Source organism: Poromitra crassiceps, assembly GCF_964638095.1.
Source record: "Poromitra crassiceps genome assembly, chromosome: 15".
In the NCBI taxonomy this organism is placed as follows: domain Eukaryota; kingdom Metazoa; phylum Chordata; class Actinopteri; order Beryciformes; family Melamphaidae; genus Poromitra; species Poromitra crassiceps.
In genome coordinates this window covers 23714680-23738243 of record NC_139634.1, presented here as the reverse complement: position 1 = coordinate 23738243, position 23564 = coordinate 23714680, and the positions used below count along the sequence as shown (strand labels likewise).

Below are 23564 nucleotides of genomic sequence, written 5' to 3'. Positions count from 1 at the left end.
GCAAGGTCGGTTGAATGGAGGCACTAGTGAGAGCTTGAGTTCGAAACGAAGTAAAACGTTAGGGTTGTGCTACAACCCAGGTTTTACGAGTGAGAACGAGAGCTCTCACTACCCAGCCTTGCTGTGTCGATGCGTCACGGGGTGCGTCGGATCTCAGCGGGCTGGAAGAAATTAGAGTGATTGCCCTGGACTGGCAGGACGTGACGTAGTCACGTGGATCCGTGTCAGTCCCAGGGGGTACCACGCCACCTACGGGTGGGTGGTCAGGTTTTAATGAAAAGTAATTTTGGAGCAAAATAACAGTCTTCCATAGGGCTGCGTTGCAGCGATAAGGCACTAGTGAGAGCTCTCGTTCTCACTCGTAAAACCTGGGTTGTAGCACAACCCTAACGTTTGGGCTCCTCTGCAGTGAGGAGTTGTTTGGTTTCTCAGCGTTAAAATGACACCTCCCCATGCACCTCTTTGCGTTACTGTACATCTCTATCACACTGGCAATGGAATCATTTTCTTGCCTTGTCTCTCCTTGTGTATGTTGCCAAGACTAAACACAATTTGACTGAAACCTGTGAGGTAGAACAAATATGTTCACCCATGAGTTTTCACAAAACTCATAATTGGATTAAAGAGAAGAAGAAGAATACATTTTTCTTCTATTTTTAATAATTAACTTTTTAGGGATTATTATTATTTTCTGCTTTTACCATCTGCCGCTGTAATTCATGAACATAATGTAGTAAACCTGCTGTGGGAGATGTTTGGGGGGGAGTCGTTGCAGACAGGGCCCAGGACTTTGAGCAGGGTGTGCCACACCGCTCTCCAGCCTTGTGTCCAGCATCCGGCCCACCGCCGTGCGCTGTCAGCACCACCGACCAAAAGCCATTGTTTACCCGGGTTGTTGGACCGTGCCATCAGCTCAGACACCGGGGGAGGGTCTCGCCAGCTGGGTGAGTTTAACCCTTATTTCATTCATGTTAAATGTTGCGTGCCTCATTCCTTCCCTACCCCTGTATGTCGTGCGTAAAAGGAGAGGAAGAGTCGGAGGTTTTACTGTGGGTAGGAATCATCTCTCTTATCTATCTGTCCCGGTGGGGACATTTTTGAAGTAATTCCTTTCCATTGAATGAGGTGATTCATAGTAGATCAGGTGCCCAGTTTGACGTGTGTAACCTGGGCGTTTTGGGGTAGCCCCTCTTTGTGGATTAGTTGCTGTGGACTGTATTTATTGCATGCTTTGCGTGCCATCCTTTCACTTGTGCCGTGCTGTGTGTAATCCTATTAACTGTTTGATCTATCTGCATTTGTCGTGGTTCGCCTAATCAGTTTCTAGTGGTTTGCCTTAAGACACTCCCTCGGTGACAATTGGAACCCCGTATTTCACCTGTGATTCCCATATGTATTTTAGCCTTGTTACATTCATAAAAAACAAAGCTGTATCTATTTTCCACATTCCCGTGTTGTTTGGTCTCCAAAAGAGCCCTTTCCGGGCTGGTTTATGTTTTTGATAATTCAATAATTCCAGTAGGCTACTGTACTGCTATAGGCTATATATAATGGCCTGATGACAGGCAGTAGGATATGTCCAATGCAAAAAATGCAAGGTGCTCTTCAAACACGACTGCAAGAAGACCTCTTCCCTCAGCCACCACGTACGTGTGTGTGTGTGTGTGTGTGTGTGTGTGTGTGTGTGTGTGTGTGTGTGTGTGTGTGTGTGTGTGTGTGTGTGTGTGTGTGTGTGTGTGTGTGTGTGTGTGTGTGTGTAGTCTAGCGGAAGAGTCTAGGGCAGGGCTATTCAACTAAATTGTTCAGGGGGCCACATTGTCAGAAACTAAAGGGACCGGGGGCCGGACCGTTCCCCGAGCCATTATTATGTACACTTGACACAATGCGCCACCACATTTTCGCAGCCGCGCTGGAACTATTATTAAGTAGGGCGTGCTGCGGGCAGCGTCGAAGAAAATTTTATGTTTTTTGGACTTTTATCCATATTTAGAAGAATATTTAATTTTAAATTAACACATTGAGTGCCAGCCGTTTTTTCAATCCTGTAGGTAAGTTGTGCCAGGGTTTTTTTTGAGGATTCTGGCTCATTTTACAAGAGCCGAGGATTATTTTCTGTTAAGACTTCGTGAACACCAATCATCTAAAAATAACTACGGTAATAGAATGTGTGCTTTCTCTGTCTAAAAGAGTTAGTTTGCAGAGTTAGTAGTTATGTAGATATTAGCCGTTGAGTACAGCATGGTTTTAGCGTCTGAGACAGCAAGCTGAGATAATCGCAGTTTTGTGAAATTCAATCAAACAGCAGAACAGTCACCTGCCTGTGATTGTGGGTGCCCTTGGGCGAGTCTGTATACTGTATTGTGTGTGTGTGTGTGTGTGTGTGTGTGTGTGTGTGTGTGTGTGTGTGTGTGTGTGTTCGCGCGTTGCTCCGCGGCTCTGGGGGGAGGGGATCTCTGTCCGTTCTTTGCCCCCGCGGCGTGTCTGTCTCCCGCTCTGTGTGCTCTCTCTCTCTCTCTCTCTCTCTCTCTCTCTCTCTCTCTCTCCTCTCTCTCGGGACTAGAGAGAGAGAGAGAGAGAGAGAGAGAGAGTGTGTGTGTGTCTCCAAACTCCTCCCTCCGTCTGTGCTGCGGAGTGCTCTGCTGCTGGGAGTTTGAGCAGCGAGTTTGAGCAGCCTCTCTCCCTGGCAGCGAGTGTGGATAGGTCTCACTGTCTCTTGGGTTTGAGAGCCCCGATGAAGCCCCGTGCGACTCTAGGCTTTATGCTGCTCACCCAGTCCATTTCTGGAACCCCCCACCGCAGCAGCGCGAAAGCGTCCCCGCCTACAGTATGAGAATGAGGCTCGTTCGTTTCTGACTGTAAAATCGCCAAGCCATTTCCGCGGGAGGCGGCTGCTTTTGGTTGACTTTATCTCTGTCGGGAGAGGACCGTCGCCACCTAGCTGGTCGGTAAAATAGATTATACACATTCAATACTTCCAATATCTCCATAGGAGACGCGGGGGGCATTGATCCACGTAGCACCGTCAAAAAAACGCCCAGCTATTTCCTTGAAAATTAGAATGCTTTCTCCAGCACGGAAAGCCACAGCCACGGGTCCCGTGGCTGTGGCTTTCTCTCTGTCTCTGTCTGGAGAGAACTGTCGCCACTTAGTGGTCGGTAAAATAGATTATACACATTCTCTTCCTCCAATAGTGATATAGAAGACGTAAAAGGGGTTGATTGATGTCCCACCGTAAAAAAAAAAAAATGTTTATGTAAGACGAGATAGCTCGTCTATGGCACTCAACCGTTGGATTATGTAAGACGAGATATCTCGGCTATGGCACTCAACGTGTTAACATTAGGATTATACTGTTGTGATGTCATTATTCAGTATCTTCTCCTTTTCTATTATTAGTATTAGTATTAGTATTAAATACTGAGTATCTCATGAAAAACTATTAATATTGGATCTTTTGTGTTTAGCTCCGTCTCACAGCATTGTAACATTGTAGTGCAGCAAGAAAGGAAAACTACTGTAAACATTTGAACCATATTTCTTGTTTAGAACCTATAGCTAGCAACATCACACATCTCCTGAAACACCATTTATAATGCATCTTTCTTGATTAGCTACATCACATCGCCATCTCCTGAAAAACATTAATATTGCACCTTTCTTGTGGCTACATCACAGCATCTACTGAAAAACATTTATAGTGGATCTGACTTGTTTAGTTCACTTTAGATTCACATCACATCTGAAAAACAACCAGTCGAGTGTAATAAGTAAATGAGGTTTAATTGGGGGGGGGGGGGAAATCTAAAAAAAAAAAAAAAAAAAATTGGGGGAACTCATTCGCGGGACTTGATTGGCGGGCCGCATTCGGCCCGCGGGCCGCCAGTTGAATAGCCCTGGTCTAGGGGCTACAAACTTTGCTACTTTGTAATGTCATTTTTGTGTTTGGACTAATATTATTATGACCTCTGTGTTTGGACTGATATTATCAGAGGACCTCTGTGTTTGGACTGATATTATCAGAGGACCTCTGTGTTTGGACTAATCAGAGGACCTCTGTGTTTGGACTAATATGGTAGGTAGCCTACTATTTGCGGTGGAATTATTACTTGGCAAATTACGGATGGGATTAAGATCACAGAGGATAGGAGTAAGACTGAAATAAAGTATAATATAATAAAGTGTCCTTTAAGCAGGACATTACATAATGTCCTGCCAACATAATGTACATGTCAAGTCACTCTATGGAATTGGCACTCAGCAGTTCTGGAAAGGTCCCAAATCATTAGGCTGTGGTGGACCATGGCTGTTTCATTGTTGCTCTCTGCTTCTCTTCCATTGTCTCAGTGAGGGAAAATATGTCATTTACACCCTGTTATTAGGTGAAATCTTCGCTGTAGGTGAAGATTGAAGGTGCGGATGCACCACATGTCTAAAGTGAATATTTAACCTAAAACAGGGTGTAAATTACATATTTTCAAGTCAACTTGGCATCTCAGGGCTTGTGGAGATTTTGATTACACCATGTGAGCAGTATGCAATAATTTTAAGTATTTTTTACATTTTTGCTCATGGCCGCTTTCACACTCAGCAGACTGCTCTCTGTGCCTGCCGCAGCTGGAGTGCAGTTCCTATCTCGGTGTGCGATGCATCCAGAGTGCTTTACCCAGTACACTGACTGTATGTGAGTACCTCGTAGGACCCCACTTCAAACAAACCAAACTATCACTTTAAGATCTGCATTCCCTCTCACACTTCTCCTCTCATTACTTATTGTTCCAGGTTATATTATATATACCTTCACCCCAAACCCCGTGATCACTTTTTTAATTGCATTATTTTGCCTCAAAGGTCCTTAAATGGACAGTGGCAGCACCACTGTTTATGCATTACCTCTCTGTGGGAGCCGTCAAAGACACAAGGGTTCCTCCTCTGCTCGGTAGGAAGCAGGAGTTGCTGTTAACGATAATTGGTAATGAGGTAAGCAGAGGATGCAGGAAATCATTTTCTGTGATTCCATGCCAATGCAAAGTATTACAATTTCCCCAGAGTGTATCTGGAGTGGAAGCGTTTGAATAAATCAGACCTTGTTTGTTCCGTCGGCTCCACATATGGGGCCTAGTACCACTGCTATTAAACGGCAGTGAAAAAACATCTCGATTATAGACCTCGCTGCTGTCAGATGAAGATCCCTTTTCTCCACAAAAGCAGCCATTAATGCTCAGCGATAACAAGGGAAGCAGCGCGCGGAGGAAATCTTGATTACATGGTAGTTTGCTGCTGGTACACAGGGACATTGCCAAACACTTGGGCCTTCTAGCTCTAAAAGGTAGTTCTACTCCCAGAGAGAGGAAGGGGATCTGATTACCTGATTGCAGCGGATCTGAGGCTCTGCGATGTGACTCAGCAATATGTGGTCTTTGTCCACACACACATAGACACACACACACACACACACACACACACACACACACACACACACACACACACACACACACACACACAGTTTTTCTGAAATGGGGACAAAATATAGATATGTTGTTTTGATGTAGATATTACAGTATTTCTGCTCTACCTTTTCAACGTATTCTCATGAAACATTTGCATATCTTACCAAGACCGTTTTCCTTCAGTTTCATGCACAATCTATGAATGCCCAATGCCTTCAGCGGGGAGGCTCGGTGTTCACAGGCAGGCTTGCCATGGGGAGGTGGTAACCAGTGACCACGGGCGGCTCAGTGTTTAGCGCTGTCGCCTCACATTAGGAAGGTTGTGTGGGTTTGATGTGTAGTATCGTATGTAACCTATGCTGTAGAGCAGTGATTCCCAAAGTGTGGGCCGCAGCCCACTAGTGAGCCAGGGAGGTACTGCAGGTGGGCCACAAGTGGTCTGACAACACTTCCGATTTTCGCGGGAAATCAAATGGCTGTAGCAGGGTCATTTTTAAATCTACAGTGGAGATCCTGTTATCAGAAGAAACTAGAAGACCTAAGGCATCCATTGGTACTGCACCAAGCATAATATTATGCTAGCGTGTTGGGCTAAATAATGCTCCAAACATAGGTTAAATTTGGGTGAGGGAAAACTATTTCAAAGGGGTCCCTTGACCTCTCAGCTCAATTTATCTGAATGAAAATTGGTTCATTGGGTACCCATGAGTAGGGGTGCTCCAAAAAATTGATTCTTGAAAGGATCGCGATTCTTAATGTGTTGTCATTTCCCCCCCGTGGTATTGAAAATTGTATAGATCGAGTATCGATATTTTCCTGGCAACAACTGAAGGCAAGCATTTGTTATACACTTTATTCTGCTCTATTCGGCTTTCTTAGCACACAGCGGACTGGAGTAGATCCTGAAATCCCTCTTTGTAGAGAAATAATTGATTCTAGATTCTTGAATCGAGAATCATTGGAATCAAGAATCGATTATGGAATTGGATCGTGACTCCAGGAATCGGATCGGATCGTGGCTTAGCTGGATCGGAGCACCCCTACCCATGAGTCTCTCCTTTACAGATAAGGTAGCATTTTTCACAGTCTAGCATTAATAGCTTGTGGGTTGATTTCTTCTGTTGTTGCTCATCACATTTTGTCTCAACAAATGTGTTATGCATGCAAATACTTCTGATGAATAAGGGGGGAGAAAATGTTGGCAATCTGCTTTTGGGTATTTTGCCGAAATGTCTTTGTATGTGGATGGATTATTAATTTCCCTTATGCCCAAGTTCACATGGTCTGTTAATGAAATAAAAAATATATAATATAAAAAAACATCTAGGGAAATACATCATCTTAGTCTCGTGTGTTAATCAGAGTTGTGATTAAAGGGTTGGGTGGTTGGTTCAGATTTCAAAGTGGGCCGCGGCAGTCTTAAGTTTGGGAAACCCTGGCCTATAACATAGCCTTGAGGCTTAAATAGATAACATATCTTGACCATAAAACATTTAATTTGGAGCAAAAACAACAATGGGGAATGTAATTTTCGATTCCTTTCCCCACGACCTTATTTTTAGTTTTTGTTCCAAGTGAAATATTTTATGGTCAGTCTTTATGGTCATGATTCAGTAGGTCACGGGTTGGCTTGGTTCCAGCCTTAAAACTTGTTACATAAGGATTATTCATCTATGGAGAAAATGAATGGGAATCTCACTTCCGGGGCAAGAGATGTCACGTGACTGTTCAGCTCCAAGCAACCCCCCCCCCCCCCATCCCCCCAACATCAACTACAGAGTCTTGAATGTCTCCTAGTAACATCTTTATGTGCACAAAACGAGACAGTCACAAATACCGTAAATTCCGGACTATAAGACGCACCGGTGTATAAGCCGCGGGACCAAAATTGACTATTTTTTTCTTCTATAAGCCGCACCGGTCTATAAGCCGCGGGTGTTTTGATGTTTAATTACCATATGAAAGGGTTCGTGCACAGAGAGGAATGTCGGGAAAGCGATGGCTGTTTGGGGAAGCTCCCATTTATTAACATTTCAACAAAACAAAACAAAAGTCAGGTCACTAATCCCCAGACAAAATCACACAACAATAGGCTATATGTGCAGCAAACCTGTAACCAGAGAAGTCAAGTCACTAATGCTCGTCTTCCTCTTCTTCCTGCGTACTGAAACCACCAAAGTCCTCATCTTCAGTGTCGGAAACGAACAGGTTCAGGGTGGCTTCGTCAACCACTCTCCTCTCTCCTTCATTGTCACTCAAAACCAACGAACTCCTCTTCATCTATAGCTGTGTTTCCATTACAGTTTTTCGCAAAAGAATTGCGATATTTCTACAACTTCGACAATGTACAATTGCGACTTGTAGGCGTTTCCATTGAAGTTGCGTTTGAGTGATTCCCCGTTGCAGCAGCTGCCACAGTGATTACGCACGGGGATCTGCCCCATATCCCGTCCCCTGCATGCTCAAATCCAACCAATGGTCAATGGAAATCCCAACATGAAGTTACAATGCATATAAACGAGCCTGATTATCAATTCAAAAGAAAATGAGTCGCAAAATGTTGCTGGCTGCGTGAATGCAGTCAGCGCGACAGGCAGAGGAAAAAAGGTAGCCTAATAGCCTACAACTGGTCCGATTTAGAGATGGAGGGGGGAAAAGGCTGATTTGGTTATATAATTGCACCTGAAACGTGTGCAATGTATTAGCCTACTCACAGTCACTGTATTCACTTCAGACAGCACCACCGCACCAGTGTGTGCTTTTCATCCTCTCATCTCGCCGCTGTGCCAAATGCGCGCACACAGGCAGCCTGCTGTCACCATGGACCGATTTCTGCCATTAAACATTATCTAATTTGCCCGGCTACGCTTTTGCACAACACTCGTCTTTCTGCTAGGTAGCGTTGCTTCAAAGTTTTCCACTTGCTGCGGAGGTTTTGACACGGCTATCGAACCTTACTTACCAAACTTATTTTCCGCTCCTTTTCCAAGGGATAATATGGGTCACATGACGTGCAAATGCGAAAAATGTGTTTCCATTACACTTTTGCGATAAACTGCTATATCGACACGTCTGAAAAACCACCTCATGATCATCTACTGCTCGTTCTCATGCTGTCGAGAACGAGCAAAGCTTTTTTTTGGTGAAAGAATCCTCCAGGGCGCTTCTTGTTAACAGTCCGAGTGAGTGGCAGGTCGAACGTCAAAGGCACTTCATCCATATTTATGATCTGCTCCGGTTCGATGGAATATTCCTTGATCTTCCTTTGTGTGAATTCGCCGAAGTTTGTGATTTTCTCCTGGTAGTCGGGGGAGGGAGTTGATGGGCTTGTGGCCGTTTGCTTACCGTAATTACCATATGTAAGTGGTCACGCACAGAGGGGATTGTCGGGAAAGAGATGGCTGTTTGAGGAAGCTCCCATTTACCGTATTACCGTAACATTTCAACAAAACAACATAACACAACACCACCGTTGTTTATTTTTACAGTGCACACAGTGTCCGCGGTGTGGTGAAAAGAGGGCAAGAGAGGAAATTAAAACAGAAGTGGATTTATAGTTAGAAAGAGTGCTAAAAAAGAGAGATTTTTTTTTTTTTTTTTTTTTTTTTCTGAAAAAATCCATAGATAAGACGCACCGTTATATAAGCCGCAGGGGCCAAAAAACGGGAAAAAAGCCGCGGCTTATAGTCCGGAATTTACGGTACTGCTGTCACTTCAGTGGGGCGGAAACCTTGACTATGACTGGTCTTTAAAGCCTCCATATTGTAGCTTTATGACTGCACTCAGTCAGATGCCTGTAGTCTACTGTAGGTCATTACCTAATATGTTTCAGCACTGCAACTCCCTATGGATTTGCCATACCGAAAGAGATATTGATTGAAACCTAGGACCAAGCAAATGGGCCATATTGATAACATACGATACCCTGGTGGATTTTTCCAGAACTCAATTGCACATGAAAGAGGAACACATCACACTCAGCAATCTGCTCGTAGCTTGATACCAGTCAGGATGGTACAAATGCATGTGAAGGACCTCTTCAGAATTACCCGGCGTGCGGGGAAATGCTTGAGAATTACCCGCTGTGCTCGCGACACAGGGAACATTATGTGGTGGCAGAATGATTAGTCCCATAAATGAAATTTACTGGAACGTGCTAAAATGAGGCGGCCATGGACATGTCCCTTTGTAAGAAATTGTTTCTTTACAGGACATGGTCTGGACAGTAACAACTTAATTGTCCCATCTGAATTCCTCTGATTACTTTGGCCTTTTTGGTGCACTGGAATTCTCACACCCTTGCTACAATAGGAGCATAATACAAGGCCTGTTTACTGGCCTCACTGAATTTCCCCTTCCAGCTATCCAGCAAGATAAACACGTCCACACAGTAACTCTCAGGACCACGACATTATGTTGAGAGACTAGGGCTGTGAATCTTCACTATGGCCTCACGATTCCATTCGGTTACGATTCATCTGTCAATGATTCGATTTGATTCCACGATGCATCACAATGCATCTCGATACAGCTCAAAGTATTGCAGCTCAAAGTATCACATCCTCAATTTTCTATATTATTACTGCACATGGCTACTTTTTCATCAATTAATACAAGCAGTCAGATAATTATCAACTCCCTTTTTTACTTAGAAAGTGCTTTAAAATCTGAATGCCAACATGAATTTAAACAAACGATTCAGTCACGATTTAATTCAGTTACCTTTCATTTTTTAAACTGTCCACGGATCACTGTAAAAAAGAACTTCAACGTGCCACGTGACTTGGCAAACAGATTGTGTAGTGGTAGAGTAGCGGGCTGTTAAGCTGGAGATGCTGGGCTCAAATCCCAGTTATGCACAATCTTATTTTTTGAAAAGGTAGCATAAATTGTACATCTGGACATAATTATGTATAAAGCTGTTGAATACACACTGTGTACATAGCAGAATGACTGAATATGCCCATTCATGGTAATGTCATATTTCGAGGTCAGCTCGACGTTCCCGCGTAGACGTCTAAATCATCCCCAAATTGGCTGTGATTTGGCCACGTCCTGGACGTCACTGAACGACGCCATCACAACGTCATCATGACGTAATTTTGCTTGTTGGGTAGCCATTTTCAGGTTGCTCAGACTAATTTCCTGTCACATGGGAACTAGAGAATAACTTCCTGTCACTGCACTATGGTAAATGACCAGCAGGAGGCACCAGAAACATTGAATAACTGGCAGGGCCAGAACAGCCTGTGAGCTTTTCTTCTGTTTTTAATTGTGGACTTTGGCATTATAAAACAGCTCAGCGAGTGTGCTGGGTGGTGAGCTGAGGGCAGAGTGCTTGCCGTATCAACAGGGACCCCTATTCAATCACCTGAGACAGAAATGCATTAAGGCTGCTGACTTGGATAGGGTCAAAAGCAGGATTACCTAGATTATGTTTCGATTTTACCTTGAGCTATTTGGCTTTGATTTCTTTCTCTTTTTCTTCTTCTTGCAGAGTAAAGGGAAACAGTTTTTCTTTCTGAAGGCTTTTGAAGCCAAATGACCATCGGGCAGAAAGCATGTGGTGTCAGGCACCTTGATAATGATATCCACCATAAAATTTCCCTGAGGCGCATGCGTACACATGCGCCTCAGGCAAACGAGGAAGTTATTTCATTGCAGAGAGGGAACCCTCTTTGCTAGTTATTTTCTCTGGATCTACTTGTAGTTTGTGACAACAAGCCTCACGTGCGCTGCGTCTTCATGCGTTTCTCTCATGATCAGCGCTGATCACGGGTCTTCTCAGATCCACTCAGATATTACACATAAGGATAAACAGACCCGGGACCCGTAGGGACTGGTGGTGATAGAATCGGACCCTAATTAACCATAATAAATATGGACCCGGGACCCGTACGGGTCCCAGGTCCTAGGAGACCCGTGAAGATCTCTATAGCAAAACCAACATGGTTGGCAATACGGAGATATGATCCATGGTTGTTTGAGCAATTTCAACTCATTGTCAAATCCTTTTGTCCTGTTTGGATGTTTGGATGTTTTGATTGTGGCAAAACCACAATCAAAACCAAATCAGCTTTTCAAAGGCAGCAAAACACAGTGAGATGACACTAGCAGATACAGTAGATTGAGACGTGATTGTTGTCAGTTATCATTTGTTCAAAACAGCCTTTCTTTCCTGTCAAATTCCTTTTTTTCCCGATTGTATACGGCGTAGATGTAGCACGATTCCCGTGAGGTCAAAGCCAATGCGAAGTGTAAATCAATGTCTTAGAGCCGGTGGAAGAATGGAAGATGAGACGTTGGGTTTCTGAGAGCAGCATGGGGAATGATGCTATATTGAGAGCGTGGAGCGCGGCTCGGAAATCAGAACAATGCAGTGGAGGCGTCTTGTGTAGTGTGTGTGTGTGTGTGTGTGTGTGTGTGTGGAGGTGTGTTGTGTAAAGCTCTGGCTGCTTTCTCATCAAGAGCTTCAATGAGCTCTGGGCATTTTTGACAGGTTCTTTTCCTTCTGATGTCTTCATACACTCACACAGTGCAAGCGGGCGAGCACACAATACTCCCGTCACGCATACATACAGTACATACACACACACACATTTCGATTTCACCTATACAAAGAAAGAAAAATCAACCTCTCTCACACACACACACACACACACACTATTTGATATTCTCTCCTAAGAGCTTGTATAGTTCTTCCTGGCTTTCCTCTGTTCCTCTGAGTGACTGTTACTGGGGGCTGTGTCAAGCCCAGATCTGGTGTGTGTGTGTGTGTGTGTGTGTGTGTGTGTGTGTGTGTGTGTGTGTGTGTGTGTGTGTGTGTGTGTGTGTGTGTGTGTGTGTGTGTGTGTGTGTGTGTGTGTGTGTGTGTGTGTGTGTGTGTGTGTGTGTGTGTGTGTGTGCGTGCGTGCGTGCGCGCGCGTGCGTGCGCGCAGTCAGGCTCCCCAAACTTTTGGTTGTGTCTGTGTGTTATAGCTATCTTAGTGAGAACCAATGTGAGTTTTATACCTGGGAAGTGAGGACATTCTAGGAAAGTGAGGACATTTTGGACGGTCCTCACTTTATCACACACATTTGAAGTAAGACTTGGTTTTAAGGGTTAGGTTAGAATTGGGTTTAGGTTAAGGTTAGGTGTGCCCCCAAATAGTCAACGACTTGTTTGAAGGAGCCTGACTCGATTGCCAATCTCACAGTCGAATAGTTACAAAATGCGGTTATGAACCAAGGATAATTTCCATTCTGGCTATATGGGGTGCTGAATGTCTGATTTAACATAGAATTGCTTGGTTTCTCCCAATAGATCGTGATATATAACCTATTTTGGTATAAGTATCACCTATTAATACCGTAAAACAAAGTCCCAATTAAACAAACAAATCAAACAAGCTCATGCCAATGGATTTTCTGATTGCGAGACCATTTTATATATAAAAAAAGAAAAGAAGAATAGTCAATTATAACAGTCAATTATAAATTTAACAGCCCAATCCGACTGACAGAATTGTGAGTCGGGGACAACCCTAGTTAAGGTAAGGGTTAGGCATTTAGTTGCGATTGTTAGGGTTCGGTCAATCTCAATGTGGGAACCCCAGAGTATCAGTCTGATGACTAATGAGAATCTGGGACAGACGGCCGATATTTCGCGCCAAGACTTCCGCTTCCGTCCGCCACAGTCATTGTTTACATTCCGACTGACGTGAGGATGGAGTTGATCAAATGATACTTTTGGGTTCTAGAGAACATTCCAGCTCATCTCTATAAACAGAGAACTGCATATGAGCCATCGTCAGAACATTCCAGCTCATCTCTATAAACAGAGAACTGCATATGAGCCGTCGTCGGACTGTAAACAATGATGGAAGTGGAAGACTCCCGCGCTACACAGGAAACCCCCAGATATCGTCCGTCTGTCCCATAGACTCTGGGTGCCCAGTTTGGGGTTAGGGGCTAGGGGATGCATTATGTCAATCAATGAATGTCCTCACTAAGATAGCTATTAGAGAGCCAAAGTGGACGTCACTTCCTGCCTCTCCATGCATACCAAGGACTTAAAAAAATATGAATGCTGGTGAACGGCAAGAGACAATACTTTTTTCATCCCCTTTGAATTGTGCCATGAGGTCCACATGTAAAGTTTGTCAATTTAAAAGAGAACTATGCATCTCAAGAAAGTCGCAGTTTGTCCTGAAACTGAAACGTAACGTTTAGTTTTGTATGAAACCGCTGAAACGACTACATCTCTCGTGTCGCACATATACGTCACGCCAACAACAACATGACCTGGCGGGAGAGACGTCACTTACTGTATGCAACTGGTTGTCTTTCTGATTTAGTGCCACAGTTTTACTACAAACTGCGACTTTCTTGACTTGCAAAGTTCTCTTTTAAATTTAAATACATCATGTGTACCCCGTGGCACAATTCAAACGGCATCGAAACATGTAACATATCTCCATCATTCATATATTTTTAAGATGCTAGTGCGCATAGGGTCTGACCAGAAGGGGAGGGACTTTACTTTGGCGTGTACTCTCTTGTGTGTGTGTGTGTGTGTGTGTGTGTGTGTGTGTATGTGCATCTGCACGTGCAAGAGCTACTTTGAAACTAATCTGATATTTCTTGCCCTTACTCACATGTATTGTACACACACACACACACACACACACACACACACACACACACACACACACACACACAGTATGGATGTGTGCTTAAAAACATGAATATACTTACGTGCAAAGCCACTCACATGAATCAGGCACACACACCCACACACTCATTAAATGTCTCTAAAATAGGGTACAGTGTTGCAGTGTTATTTTCCCTTGAATTATTCTCCGGAGACTTGTTTCTGATGTTGGCAACATAACCCTGTTAAAGCACCAATTAGGGATTATTATTTCTCAAACCCCTTGGTTACCACTAGCTATCTTAGCAACCAATCTATAAAGCATGGCTAGGTGTACATCAAGGCTGGAATTGGAGCGTTTATGTCACTTTGTGTTATTATTGTACCCACCTATTAGTCAAGTTATCACTGTCGTACATGGTCCTATTGTCATATAACAGACACACACACACACACTTATATTTGATGTAAAAAGCTATGTGTCTCTCGGTGCCGCATCTATGTGCCGACAGCCCACAATGCCGATAGCCCACAAGCAGAAGCAGCTGTGAGGCGGCGTGCAGCGTGTTGGTGGACTGGCTGGAGCTCCTGCACAGCTCCAGCACGGTGGGCTTCAGCCCTAACCCTCACCCTAAGCCCTCACCCTCACCCTCACCTTCACCTTAACCCCTAAGCCTACCGGGCTGTCGGCATTGCGGGCTGTCTGCACTGCGCGTGGTCGGCATAGCGAGCGGATCCCGTGTCTCTCTCGCTCTCCCACTTAGAGTTGTGCTGCACACAAAAATGCTGTGCCAATGCACATTGCTAAAAACGCACTACTAATGATAAAATATTATGAAGCAGAAGCAGAATTTGTTGTGCTGCTTGTTTGCGAGTGCAACATCTACATAGGATGCATTTGCCTTTGCTGCAAGGACTCATATGCCCTCTACCATCCAATAAACTATAAATATCCCCGATGTACATAAAATGTAATTTACTTATTGCAGTTTCAGTTGATTTAAGATAACATTATTGTTCATAACATCATTCCTTCCAGTGTGCCTCTGCACTGTATAAAACCCTGCTGCAGTCTTCTAGTGCAGTGGTTCTCAAATGGGGGTCCGCGGACCCCCAGGGGTCCGTGGCACTTTGCACATTTTTTTAATTAAAAAAAAAATGCTACATGTTACTTATTCCTTCTCAAACTACTTCCTACATGGTGCTAGTCTATCAAAATATCTTGGCTGTCATTGATTGTGTTGCATAGTGGTTTTCTGTACTGTTGACAAATTGTGATATTGTAAGTCGCTTTGGATAAAACAAAAGCGTCTGCTAAATGACGTAATGTAATAAAAAAAAAAAAAAAAAAAAATTCCCTTTGCAAAATCTTCATAGTTCAACGAAAATAGTTTATGCTTTAAATCTAAAATGGTTCATGGATTACATTCTAATAAAAAACCTATCAAATTAAAAGTCAAGCACGTTACCGTGGAAACAATTAAGCTTAGCCCAAAATCACAAATCAGAATGAGGGGGTCCCCGGTATATTTTCTATCTTGTAAGGAGTCCTTGGCTGAAAAACATTTGAGAACCTCTGTTCTAGTGTGCCTCTGCACTGTATACAACCATGCTGCAGTCTTCCAGTGTGCCTCTGCACTGTATACAACACTGCTGCAGTCTTCCAGTGTGCCTCTGCACTGTATACAACCATGCTGCAGTCTTCCAGTGTGCCTCTGCACTGTATACAACCCCACTGCAGTCTTCCAGTGTGCCTCTGCACTGTATACAACACTGCTGCAGTCTTCCAGTGTGCCTCTGCACTGTATATGTGGCCTGGTTTTGTGGTGTTTGCTGACAACGCCACCTAGGTTTTTTTGGCTAGAGCCTAGGATCTCTAATAGACCCAAATATACAACATTGTATGTATGTTATATACAGGTTCAGCACAAGGGAGAGCAGCCTAAAATACCCAAGGACAGAGACAGAAGCAGCTTTTCCCAAATATAAATACCATTTATTGGTTAAAATATAAAATGGTATAAAAACGGGGGGATTTCCAACTGGGATAAAAATGTACAAATAAAATCAATTACATTAAAATAATTCCTAAAACCGGCTAAAAAAGTCCCAATCGAATCCCGAGCAGCAGCCGCTCGGTGTGGTCCAGCTAGGCCAACATGTCCTCTACGTCCGGGCGGGGTCCGACCAGCCGCCCACAGTAGGCTACCGCACCAGCGTTCAGGCGATCCGCTGTACAGCGTTCTGGCTCCGTCTCCGCTCCACCGCCGTCCACTCCCTCAGAGGCGGCCTTTAAAAAGAGAAAGGCTGGCGAGTACGGGTGTCGAATCCCACGGTAAGGAAACTGCAATACTGTGATTGCAGAATGCAGATAAACGTAACTTGTGGTTTTATTGCAGGAACTCCCGACTAGGCAGACAGTGACACTATATCAAGGTGAAGTACTCACACAGACTGGGACAAGGCTCCAGCCTTTCCCAGTGATGGCAATCAGGCCCGTAGATATAGTGTATGTCGGTTCACTGCTCCTCCTCTGCTGTCGGCGGGGACGTGGCTGGCTCTGTCGGCTGCTGCGTGCTGTCTTTCGGCGGCTTACTCTGGCTTCTCTCTGTCTCTGCATCCTAATAAGAGAGAAGTGTTCCCCCGTCCTGCTCGCCCATTGGCTCCCCACAGTCAATTCCCCCTGCTCCAGGTGTCCGTAATCTCAGTTAATCAGTCCAGGCAAAACGTCATCAGTCCAGGTGAAAACTCCCCAAAAACACACCACTCCAAATACAAATCAAAATACTGCAAAAAGTAATCTGGTCATCTCCTCCAGGTCGGCCTCCTTCAGCAGGCTCTGCACAGTCTGGTCATCTCCTCCAGGTGGGCCTCCTTCAGCAGGCTCTGCACAGTCTCTTTCAGCTGCTCCTCCAGGTCGGCCTCCTTCAGCAGGCTCTGCACAGCCTCCTTCAGCAGGCTCTGCACAGTCTCTTTCAGCTGCTCGTCACTTGGAGCTTTCTTCACCATCTTAATGAGAGGAGTGTCATCATCTGAACTCTCCTCCAACACTGTGCTCGTCTTCTTCTTGCTGTTGCTGCTGCTGTCGGCCTTCTGGGGTCTTGGCGGCTGGTTTGGCAGGAGCTCGCTTGGCCGCCACCTTCTTTCTGGGCTTCTCCTCAACGTCACTGCCGCTGTCAGACCCGGACCCGTCTGAAACGTCCTTCTTCGCCCTCTTCTTTGCAGGAGCTGTCTTCTTCGCCGGCGCTCTCTGCCTTTTCACTGGAGCTGATTTCTTGGACGCAGCTTTCCCTTTGGCTGGCTTTGACTTAGGAGACTCCTCTTCTTCCTCCTCCTCTTCTTCCTCTCCAGACTCCTCGTCCTCACCAGTGTGCTCCTGGTCTTTGTCAGATGGTTTTTCCTCGGCGTCAGAGCCCTCCACCTCCACCTCGGCGGCGCCCGCCTTGTCCTCTTCGTCGCTGCTGGTCTCCATGACGATGGCTTTGGACTTGCTCCCTGCCTTGGTCTTCTTGGGACTGGCTGACGAGCTCCTGGGCTGAGGCTTGCTCCTCTTCTTGCTGATGGTCTTGGAGTCGTCGCCTGACCGTTTCTTCTTTGTCTTCTTCTTTTTCTTTGAGAGCAGCGGCTTGCCGCTGTTTGATTGATTGATTGATAACTTTATTGATACAATAATAGCAGAATTGTGCAAGACAATACAACAAAAAATATTGATCAAAAGGAATAAAACACAATAAAGCCCAAGGGCTTGTTTCCATTGTGGTCCTTTGTGTGGGACAAGTGGAGTGAATATGTATGCAGGTAAGAGCGCGTGTGTGCGCGTGCAACAACAACACAAACAATGAAAACATTTTACAACACAACCATACATTCAATGACTGATTAGTCATTGACTGAATGGTTATTTACATAACAAACAAAAAATGCATCAATCAAGTTCTTGGGGGGGGGGGCTGCAGTCTTCCAGTGTGCCTCTGCACTGTATACAACCCTGCTGCAGTCTTCCATTGTGCCTCTGCACTGTATACAACCCTGCTGCAGTCTTCCAGTGTGCCTCTGCACTGTATACAACCATGCTGCAGTCTTCCAGTGTGCCTCTGCACTGTATACAACCATGCTGCAGTCTTCCAGTGTGCCTCTGCACTGTATACAACCCCTCTGCAGTCTTCCAGTGTGCCTCTGCACTGTATACAACCCCTCTGCAGTCTTCCAGTGTGCCTCTGCACTGTATAGAACCCTGCTGCAGTCTTCCAGTGTGCCTTTGCACTGTATACAACCCTGCTGCAGTCTTCCAGTGTGCCTCTGCACTGTATACAACCCCGCTGCAGTCTTCCAGTGTGCCTCTGCACTGTATACAACCCTGCTGCAGTCTTCCAGTGTGCCTCTGCACTGTATACAACCCTGCTGCAGTCTTCCAGTGTGCCTCTGCACTGTATACAACCCTGCTGCAGTCTTCCAGTGTGCTTCTGCACTGTATACAACCCTGCTGTAGTCTTCCAGTGTGCCTCTGCACTGTATACAACCCTGCTGCAGTCTTCCAGTGTGCTTCTGCACTGTATACAACCCCGCTGCAGTCTTCCAGTGTGCCTCTGCACTGTATACAACCCTGCTGCAGTCTTCCAGTGTGCCTCTGCACTGTATACAACCCTGCTGCAGTCTTCCAGTGTGCCTCTGCACTGTATACAACCCTGCTGCAGTCTTCCAGTGTGCTTCTGCACTGTATACAACCCCTCTGCAGTCTTCCAGTGTGCCTCTGCACTGTATACAACCCCTCTGCAGTCTTCCAGTGTGCCTCTGCACTGTATACAACCCCTCTGCAGTCTTCCAGTGTGCCTCTGCACTGTATACAACCCCTCTGCAGTCTTCCAGTGTGCCTCTGCACTGTATACAACCCTGCTGCAGTCTTCCAGTGTGCTTCTGCACTGTATACAACCCCTCTGCAGTCTTCCAGTGTGCCTCTGCACTGTATACAACCCTGCTGCAGTCCTCCAGTGTGCCTCTGCACTGTATACAACCCTGCTGCAGTCCTCCAGTGTGCCTCTGCACTGTATACAACCCTGCTGCAGTCTTCCAGTGTACCTCTGCACTGTATACAACCCTGCTGCAGTCTTCCAGTGTGCCTCTGCACTGTATACAACCCTGCTGCAGTCTTCCAGTGTGCCTCTGCACTGTATACAACCCTGCTGCAGTCTTCCAGTGTGCCTCTGCACTGTATACAACCCTGCTGCAGTCTTCCAGTGTGCCTCTGCACTGTATACAACCCCTCTGCAGTCTGCATTGCTCGAGACCATCTTTACTAATAAATGAAGCTGCATAAAGCATAACTGATGCTGTTTCCAAAGAAGAGCGCTGTATATACATGATGGTTGTTTTCTCTAGAGGGCTGCTTAAACTGCAATTAGGTGCACAATGTATCGACCAAATGGCGTGTAAGGTTTTAAAATATAAATGAGAATTTGTGCATGACATTGACTAAATTGCAGAAATTGTTTTGTAAACCTTGCCCTTCAAGCTACTTATTGTATGGGGAACTAATATAAGTTCAAGCAGGAAGTTAATCTGTATTTGTGTGGAATAGACCTTTTTTTGGTGATTGATTTGATGAAGTTGTTGTCAAATAGAGTGGGATGATCACACTCTGAACCCCAAGCCCTTCATATTACTTCATTGTTTTCTCATAAGTGAACACTGCAGTTTGCAGTACTTATTTGCTCTGTGTATCAGGTATGAAGCAACCAAACCAGTTATCAATCCTTTCAGTCATCATACATGTAAGTAATTGGTACAACCTTTCGTACTCCTGTACGGCCAGATTCCAGCCAGTAGAGGGAGTAAGCTGAATATTTACAACAACAACAAATCTAGTGAACTTACAGCATTTTAGCACTTTTGAGAGAATGCAAGGATAAGTTAATCACGGAGCTCTTTTTTGAAAAACCTCCCATTCAAAATTCTTGTAACCCTAAGTACAATGTTGCCATTCCAAAACTACCCAGCAAAGAAGATACTCATTGAGCATTTTTACTTCTTTTTGTGGGGTCATTGTTATAGACATCTAGGCTCAAATTAGGCTACACAGGGTTTTTCTGTATGTGACAGAAATATAGCATTATCTTGTATATTATGGACTTCTCTGGTACTTACAGTATTTTGATAATTACAGCTATCCTCAGCAGGCCATGCAGGCCAAATTCTCTTTCTACCTTAAGAGACTACACACAACACCAAACCAGATTTAACAATATTTATTGAATTTAAGATCGTCTTTGGCGGAGAGCTCCTTGGCCAAAAGGGGGATCAGCCACGTGACGGCGGACCTGCCATGGATTGGCAGGGGTGTCGGAACCCTCCCCCTTTAGGAGAGGAGCCTTCACCTGGTGGTACTGGGCTGGAAGCCGGGGAGGTGGTGGGTTGATGCTGCAGTGCAGAGGAGACAAGAGCAATAGACAGGTAGGAGGGGAACTCCTTTTAAACAGACCGCTTGGGAAAAATGGCAGGCTGTTATTGGATAATTGAACATGATGACATAACTAGTTCCGTCTCTTGGTAGAACTTCCGTAAACTCCCATTTCTGATATCAGTTGAAAACAGTTTCCAAAGCTGTTTTTAATGACTTTTACCCTTACCATAATACAATTATGTGACAATTGTTTTACACGGTAGCCAATTTAAAAAGTGACCATGCAGACACATGGGTGAACGTCTATGCATGCTGTCTATTCAGCTTGCCTAAACTGTTTGTGCTAGAAGCCACGTGTGAAATCAATTGAAGGCTTAACAGTGTGATCTATAGCACCGTGCCAGACACACAGGCAGTCATGGTGGAAACTGGCCTGACCTTTGGTGCAGACAAATGTGCGCAAATTGACCATAATGCATCACTCTGAAAGCGTTCATATTATTTTCATTGATACAGTGATATCGTATCAAATTATATGATCTTCCTGAAATGACTCCGGCGAAATCGATATGGCCCGAGAGAGCTGCACTTAGCTGTACGCAACTCTGACATGAAAATGAGTTTGATGTGATTCTAAAGAGCTCAATGTGACCCCGAGTGAGTTACTGAAGGAGCCCGGACATGACTCTCTGACAGGGACTCGATAACTTTTCTATGGCTGCAAACGACTTGGCTGACCTGAAGGTAAGTCAGGCTAACATTGACCTGAGGAGGAGAGCCCTACAGAGGCCACACAGGCCCATAGGACACCACTCAGTGATGGATTCAAATGGCTTCTGTGTGTGTGTGTGTGTGTGTGTGTGTGTGTGTGTGTGTGTGTGTGTGTGAGAGAGAGACACACACACACACCAGGAAGAGGAAAAAAGTGCACACATCGACAGAAAACGCATACTTCCCATTGATTAGGTCATACTATAAATAACTGCTTTAAATAGTGTGTGTGTGTGTGTTTCAGACAATAGGGACATAGGGTGAAAATATGCACACACACGCACTAACGCACACTAGCCTGGTCGCCTGCATACATTGCTGGCAGTTTATGTTAACAGATTTTGTGAACCAAAATGTTGCATATCAACATTCTATACATGTCCAGTATACACGTCATAGGGTCTGCTATTGAAATAGCACAGTGTTGTGGTTGGGGTGGATGGAGGGTGTCCTGGGGAGCCTTGTTTGCGTCCCACTGTGTCAAAAGTCCACATTTCAACGTTTTTGTTATTTAAGCCTAACCCAAGCCACAACCTTAACCAGGTTGTTCTCCTTGCCTAACCCTAACCAAGTTGTTTTATTTGCGTAATGTTCTCAAATGTATTGCAGAAAGCCGACTGGGTTGCGATGCACACACAACAGAAAGCTCCTGTGAACTTGGTCTTGAACTGCGCTGTACGCAACTCCAGTCAACTGGAAGTCTGTCTGTGTGTATGCACATGCATACGCCCGTGTAACGGGGTGTGTGTGTGTGTGTGAGAGAGAGAGAGCGAGAGAGAGAGAAGTGGAAAATCAACATGGCCAGTCTGTATCCGTTGCCCTAGGGATTTGGCTGATCAATAATGCAACGAACTGCAATACATCCACTCTGCCTCATGCACACATACACACACTGCTCTCATGCACACACACACACACACACACACACACACACACACACTGCTTTCATGCACACACACTGTTCTCCCAAAGGGACTGTTTGTGTGCGCGTGCTTGTTTGAGCAACGCAGTCGGCAGAATAAAATCAGGGATTAAAATTCACTTTGCAAACTGGGGGGGAATTCCCCCTTATGTTCGTCAGATAGGGGGGATTTATAGACTTTAGGGGGGATTTCTTTCAGCTGATACGATAACACCTGGGAGAGAAACTTAAACTGCCAACACTTTATTCTGGCGAACAAGCTGCTTTGAGCACATGTGACTGAGAGCAGTGTGGGCGAACATATGTGACCAATTGTGCGTGTATGAGATACAATTCATTGATACACACCCCCAACACACACGGAAGCATGCACATGCACGCACACGCGCACACACACACACACACACACACACACACACATGCTTTCTGCAGGTGTTGTTGATATAGTGAATGTAAATTCATAGGGCTTTGTGAGGCTGCACAGCACACGGCAGCTTCTCTCCAACGCTCACAGCTGATGGCTTCAACCAGCAGCGTGCCTTCTCACAGTGCAAACACACTGGAAATGGAACCAACGCGGACGCGAGACAAAGCATCTGGAATCGCAGGCAGTTTCATTTCGGCGTCCTTGTTAACAGATTAGACCAGTCACACCGGCCTGCAGCAATAGGTTCCGTGTCTGGTCTATTTTTGATGCAAGCTGCGTGCATCCAGGCAGGAAGTCCGTATAAGTTGTGACTGGCGTGGAGCAAAACGGAACGCTTCTGGTGTGAATGGCTAGGCTCCTGTTCGAGCTGAATTTACGAATCCAGTGTGTTTGCGCCATCAGCCTCCTCTGCCAGTTCTATGATGGCCCTCTGTAGACTCGCCCCGGTTATACCAGCTGTTCTGTAGACTCGCCCTGGTTATACCAGCTGCTCTGTAGACTCGCCCCGGTCATACCAGCTGTTCTGTAGACTCGCCCCGGTCATACCAGCTGCTCTGTAGACTCGCCCCGGTTGCACCAGCTGCTCTGTAGACTCGCCCCGGTTGCACCAGCTGTTCTGTAGACTCGCCCCGGTTGCACCAGCTGCTCTGTAGACTCGCCCCGGTCATACCAGCTGTTCTGTAGACTCGCCCCTGTTGCACCAGCTGTTCTGTAGACTCACCCCGGTTGCACCAGCTGCTCTGTAGACTCGCCCCGGTCATACCAGCTGTTCTGTAGACTCGCCCCGGTCATACCAGCTGTTCTGTAGACTGAGGACTGTTCTGTCCTCAGAACCGCGATGTGACAGAAAATGTGTTATTTACATAGCGCATGCATGTGGCCCCGTTTGCGCCCTTTATAGCCTGTTTGAGGATGCTACTCCGAGCTCAAAATCGTCTGTGGACATCCGAATTAAACCAAAGTTATTT

At 45.3% G+C, this 23564-nt stretch overlaps 1 pseudogene across 1 annotated transcript; it reads right to left on the bottom strand.

The window, feature by feature from the left end:
- Window positions 1-16908: 16908 nt before the first annotated feature.
- LOC310790132 lies at window positions 16909-23357 on the bottom strand (annotated as a pseudogene). The gene is made up of 2 exons: window positions 23112-23357; window positions 16909-17734 (listed from the first exon to the last, which is right to left on the bottom strand). The product of its transcript is annotated as an uncharacterized misc_RNA (transcript).
- Between the last annotated feature and the right edge of the window lie 207 nt (window positions 23358-23564).